Raw genomic sequence first — 7,202 nt, forward strand, 5'->3', positions numbered from 1 at the left:
TAGATCGAATCATTGATCTATTACCTATGGACCCTAAAATCGAGCGGACTTTTAGACAAAGAAGACATGAAAAAACTGCTCAAAGATAAGCTGAGATGGACCTTGGAAATCAAAATGAGGGACAAGGTAATAGAGTCCAAAATGTGCACAACCCAATCCTTACTGTAACACCCCTAACCCTTATTTGTTATTGGAACAGGGTTACAGAGTATTACCGAACTTTTAACTTAAACAATCATAAATTTTGAATTCATTTATTAATCAAACAAAAGTCAATCAAATTCATTCATGTAGTTCCTAATACGAGCCCTCGAGGCCCAAAATAGACATTAAAAGTGGTTCGGGACTAAACCGAGTACTCAGGAAATTTTTCCCAAAATTCCAAAATTCTTAGAATCAGGGGACACATGCTTGTGTCTCTGCCCATGTGGACAAAAATAGGCCATTTTAAGGTCACTTTTCTCACCCATTTTGACATAACATCACAAATATTTCTTTTACTTATACCTACCTATTTAACTCATTTCATTGATTTATCAAATTCTATTACTAATTACATGCGTACGAATATTTAATATTCACAACCACAATTCAAACTATTTCATCGCCAAACCAACCCTATACATGCCATATAAACGAAAATTTACATTACAAAAACTACCGAAAATAGCGGGGTGTAGTTTGATGTTATGATCCGATCCTCCGAGCTCACATAATCTACAAGAAATATTAAACAACATGAGTAAGCTTAATGAAGCTTAATAAGTTCATAGGCCTTAAATATAAATCTTACCGAACATACTAAATAACTCATTTAGATTAAACATTTCACAACATTTCCTGCCAATCACAACTTCGGTTGATGAATACACATAATTGAGCTCAATATCAATAACTATTTAATTTCTTTCACATTAATCCCTGTAATACTTACCAATCCTTACCAAATTAGAGAACGTCTTACGAATTTGAGTACATCATTTTCTTTATGCCATAGTCCAACTATGGTCTTAGACAATTGTCATGGCCCTGCCATGGTCTTACACTCGTAATGCCATAACCCAGTTATGGTCTTATCATCAGGATGCCATAGCTCAGCTATGGTCTTACATGTATACATTTACCGCCATGGCCCAACCATGGTCTTACGTTTAAGGTGTCATAACCTAATTATGGTCTTTTCACTAAAATGTCATAGCCCAGCTATGGTGTTACATTTAAACATTGCCGTGGTTCAACCATGGTCTTATTCGTCAATTCATCTTGTGTAATGGAACGATCGTACTCAATCCTACGTTCCACTTAATTTGAACTTTCTAATTCAATTTTCATATATGTACCATAATCATATTTCAAAACCAAAAACTTGAAATAATATATTATATCATTCCTAAATTAACAATTAATCATGAAAGTTCAACCATATGAACTTACCTAGACCAATTTGTAGAATTTGTTGTAATTTAGGGACTATTCAGCTAATTTCCCTTTTTTCCATGATTTTCTTGGGTTCTTGATCTATAATATAAAATTTTTCATTCATTAGCATCTAATTCAATTATAATTCACTTCACATTTTATACCCTTCAAATTTTAAAATTACACAATTACCCCAACTTTTTAGTTTTTAGGATTTAGTCCTCAAGAATTAACTCATCATATGAGCTAATTTTTCTCAATTAACACTTTATCTAAATATTATAAGCCACTACACAACCTTTAATAAATAGGCTTTAATACCAAACCCTAAGATTTAATCTTTTCACAATTTGGTCTTAAAATTAATTTCTATTGAAATTACTTGATAAAATCATCATATAACAAAATTAAAACTTAAAATCCATGTTAATTCATCATAAACATCCAGCACGCATCAATGGTAACTTTCAAAATTACCCATAGAATCAAAAACTAACGAATTAGATAGTTGGACCTAATTGTAAAAGTCTTAAAAACACAAAAATTCCAAGAAAAGAGCAAGAATTGAACTTACATGAAGTAAAATAAATAAAACCAGCTTAAAACCTTCTCCTATGGCATTTTTGGTTGAATAGTTGAGGAAGAATAGCCTAGAAAAGTATAGAATTCAATTTATTTAAGTTAATTTGGCAAAATTTATAATTTTGCCCTTAAATCACCTAATTCCAAGATTTTTTTTCTACTTATGTCGCCTCAGCCATTCCTTGGGTGTCTAATTGCCCTCTTAGTCCTCCCTTACTTACCATTTATGTTATTTAATCACTTTAGAAAGTTTTGTACTTTTTTCAATTTAGTTCTTTTTAATTAATTAACTATCGAAACGACAAAATTTTCTAACGAAACTTTAATACTACCTTAATGACAATTTTTAAATATTTATAAAAATATTTTTGACTCATTTTATAAAATCGAGGTCTTGATACCTCATTTTCAAATCCAATTAATCTAACAAATATTTCTAAAGCATAATTCACTAATTCATAAGCCTTCCTAAATTCACAATCGACTCATAAATACTATATAATAAATTTTACAAGCTCACTTGTTGGATTTAGTGGTCTCAAACCACTGTTTCCGACACCATTGAAAATTGGGTTGTTACACTTATTGCTGATGATAGCGATCTCTTCAATGAGTTAAATCCGAGAATTAGAAGGCCGGATATTGAGGCACCCCAATTTGAATGGAATCAAACTACACTTCTAATGAATATTAGAGTCATAAAGTAAATCAAACTTATTTTGATCTTGATGGGCATCCACTTAATAATATAATATTCATAACACTCCACCTGGAATGTGTATTGGTAGATAATGTGCTTCGTTAAAACCTTACTAAGATAAAAACCCAGTGACAAAAAGTTCTTAGTGAAGGAAAAAGAGTACACTTATCTACAATACGCATAACATGTTGCCTCATTAAAAACCTTACCAAGAAAACCTAGTGGGACAAAACCTTGGTTTAAGGAAAAAGAATACAGTGCACATTTATTCCACCTCATGACAACATTACATAATATCTCTATCATAAGTATCCAATCTTGAATACTAGATTTTTAAATGATCACTTGAACAAATTTGCTAGACATTTATATCATCATTTTTTGGAAGTCATGAGTGAGGAAGACTTTTAAGGAAGTATATTTTGATCTCTTCAGGAGTTCCAACAACAATCATAACAAACTTTGATCATAATCCTTCTAAATGTGCATGTTGGATCATTTTATAATCTTTCTTCTACTATTATTCACGAAGTCGAATTTACAACATATGTTCAAATCAATTTAATTTATATAAATATTTTCTCAAACGTATTGAACAATTTTTGAGAATTTCTATATGCTTCCAGCATTCTAAATCCTTCAAGGATTTTAATATAAACTTTCACTATATAGTGATTCACATAGAGATTGTAACAACAATCATAAGACACATGTCAAATATTTCATGAATTACTAAACTTAATAATATATCTAAAGGTTATCGTATCTACCACAAAAGAATATTATATTTTTCATAATCAATGCCAACATTTAGCAAAAAAAAAACTTTAATTTTCTTATTCTATTTTCGCAAAACTACGCATTTGTGCCCTCACTATCTTTATACCTTTAGATGTTTGAACGACTAATCAAAAAACATTCCAAATTTAATTATACTTTCATTAGATCTTTTCATTTTGGCCAATCTATTCCATGTCTGTAATTCCAACAATTTTCTTCAAGATCCTCATTTTCTTTCATCATTTCAACATTGAAAAATCATTGTCGATAACTTTCTATTCTTACAATTCTATATTTTCTCATATTGACATAACTTATCGAGATCTCTTTTTTTCATTATTTCTATATTCAAGTACCTGAATCTCTTATGGAGTTAATTAGTTATGTTTGGGATCTCTTTAGGAACACCTGCTCCACCATATGACTATCTATATTTATTGTTTTCTTTTATGAGAATTTTATCTTTGGAACCAATCAATCTGTCATGCTTCAAGCATGCATTAGTTTCATCTAACAAGTTGTCCTACTAGGACCTCAATTCAAATCAAAACTTTAACTGTTATATAACAGTTGATTTTTCTTATCAAGTTAGTAAATATACCTGACAGATAACTTGCAATGAAGTGAATTGTCTTCTTGAACTTATTATTCAAATTACTTTCTATGAGGATGGTGATAATTCATTCGAAGTAATTTATTTCATCCAACTATTATTTCTCTCTCCTGGTGTTGGGAAATTTGTCAAATCAAAATAGTAATCACAAAATCAAGTCATAATTGACTCTCAAATTCATTCAAAACATCTAATAACACAATGAGAGTTGTAATTAATATGTATTTCCAACATTCTTTGAATACCGATTTTGTGCATTTTGCTGGAGTAACTTAAACATACATCATACATTCTTTTTAAGTAGCCACGAATTTGAAGGATCAGAGGCTTTCCTATATTATGTATACATACATCATAATTCAAAACTTTTGAAATGGGTTGTATTTGGCTTCTGACAAAATCTTGTTGTAATGGGGAGCATTTATCATAACTTATTGGCAAGATGCATACAAGTGTCAATTCATGTAAAATATTATATCATTATACATATATACAAAAAGTTTTGTTCTAAAAAGATATGGTTTAGCTGCTAACTGGAGGCATTTACTTCGTAAATTTTTCTAAATCATTTTATACGTATAAACAATAGGCTTTGTGATAGTTATTCGCGTTGACAATCTAGCATACAATAATCATTTAAAACCTAAGCAATAAACTCACCAACATTAGTAAGAGTTGTCTCGATTGCATAATCTGAAAGTTTTATTCTTAAACAAATAATCTCGCAAACTACAGGTTGGAAGTTGACAACTCACATGTGATTAACTTGTAAATACATTTACCAAAATTATATCAAAATATCCACCTATTGGATAAATGAGTCATATTGCTTTCTAAAATGCAAGAGACCCAATCTCAACTTTTTCTAGTGAGGTTTAATAAATCTTCATTGAGAATAGTGAACATCTAATAAATGAAAAATCTTTAGGTTCTTTAATAAATATATATGTAAATTCGTATCTTGTCCCATTATTAATGATTAGGATGGTCTAACCAATCATGCCAACTAATTAATATATTTGAACTAGTAAACTTCGGTTTACCATCTCATATGATTTAACCATACAAACAAATATACTAGCATTGTATCTAAGAAAACACCAAATTAATAAGTTTGGAGGTAGTTATAAAAGTCATCTTTGAAGCATCCAAACATTAAACATTAGCCTCAATACAATAGAATCAAAGTCCAAGCCACATGTAATTTTTACAAATAGATTCTATCAAATTTCAAAATTTGAACAAACAAATATCTTCTTTGCATAGATATATGTGCAAAATTAATTAAAGTGCATGATCATACCATAATGCACTCAACATCAATATTATCATCGGTTTTACATTATCTTCATTTTTCACATTTGGTGGTGAGAAAATTATTATGACCATCCTTTTACAATTATTATAAAGTCACTTACTATGTTTACGTCAAAGGTTACGTCTTTATATATTACTACATTCACTTCAAGGATTGAAGTAGATTTAATACAATGGGCTTTATGTTTTTTTTGTTTAATAGCTCGTTATTTAAATAAATCATAAGTAAACATGAAATTAATTCATAATATATTTTAAAACCTTTTCATGGTATTGCTCTTGTAAGAGCACATTTGAAGCATGAAAAGAAAAGTTTTCTCTAACAAGTTCTTATTAGTAATATTATTTTCACATAATTGAGAACTTTAAATATTGCAAAGTTATACTCACTTGCAGATTTAAAATATTGTAACTTCAAGTATATCCAATCATAACAAAATTCAGATAAAGCTATCATATTCGATGGTCATATCTTTCTCATAAATTAATCCACAATTCAAGTTGATCTTTCACAATCAAAACCAATCTTTCTCTATCCTTTTCAAAATAAAGATAGGTATCCAAGTATCATGCATAATATAATTCAATAATTGAATCTTTCTCTATTAAAAGATGTATATTTTATAGAAAAGTGATTCATACTAAACATAGTCTTTTCTCCATTAACAATCTCAATATGAGATCTACTACAGATGGATATATTTTAAAATCAATGCATTAACTATCACAAATTTTGGTACTTTAAATATTGATATATTAGCTTTTAAGAGCTTCCTAATTTTGTACTACAAAATTATTGCATTAACATTGGTTTGTTTCAATACTAAATAAGATAAATACTTTCTACGGTAAGGATAAAATTCATGGTTACAAAATATCTAGGCATACAACAAGTATGTGACCAATGATCTTTCATATCACATTGATAACATAAGTTCTTTATGTTGGAAAAACACGTTAGTGAACAAAATAATTAAATATAAATAACCACATATAAAATAAAATATAAATAGAATGATTTATATTTAATTTGTTAAATATGAAAACAATCAAAAACTGTAACAAAAGTTGAAATCAAAAGGAAGAATAGAGGTTTTACTAAATTTTGAGGCTTTTGAAACATAGTTTTCTTAAGAAAGATTTGGCCGCTCCTACGGTACTTGGAGAAACGTTGACCGAATGTCCCCCAGGATACAACAACACAAAGATCAAAGCATTAGCACCTTTGCAGCGATCGACGAATGAACGTTGCCTTTTTCTATGACCGGAATGTTTGAAAATTTGGAGAAGAAAAGAAGAGTTTTGAGAGCAACAGAAAATCGATGTGAAAGAGTGAAAATGAACAAAGAATTCTGAAGAAGTCTTAGCCTTGTAATAGGCCAATTTAGCCCGGGCTCACAAAAAAATAATAAACCTAAAATAATAAAACAAAGTCCAAGTCCAGTCCAAAATTATATCATTGGGACCGATCGGAATGGCCCATTACTTGAAAATGTTGAAGGTCCATCTACAAGCTTGACACATATGGAAACATAATCTTCAAGGATATGCAATCTTAGAAGATATGATTTTGTAATCTTAGAGATTTAATTTGTAAATACCCTTTAATCTTAACTGTTGATGTAATTCATCTGTACTGTTGGATTTGGGGAGGCTCAACTATAAATAGAGGCCTCTCCCTTCATTGTAAAACACTTGAGTTTGGAGCAATAATAATCCTTAAGAGCATTCACTCAAATTTCTCCCTCTCTTGCATTCTTATTTTCTATGGCTTGTTCTTATTTTGTTCTT

The sequence above is a fragment of the Gossypium raimondii genome, chromosome 13 (genome assembly GCF_025698545.1).
Source record: "Gossypium raimondii isolate GPD5lz chromosome 13, ASM2569854v1, whole genome shotgun sequence".
In the NCBI taxonomy this organism is placed as follows: Eukaryota; Viridiplantae; Streptophyta; class Magnoliopsida; order Malvales; family Malvaceae; genus Gossypium; species Gossypium raimondii.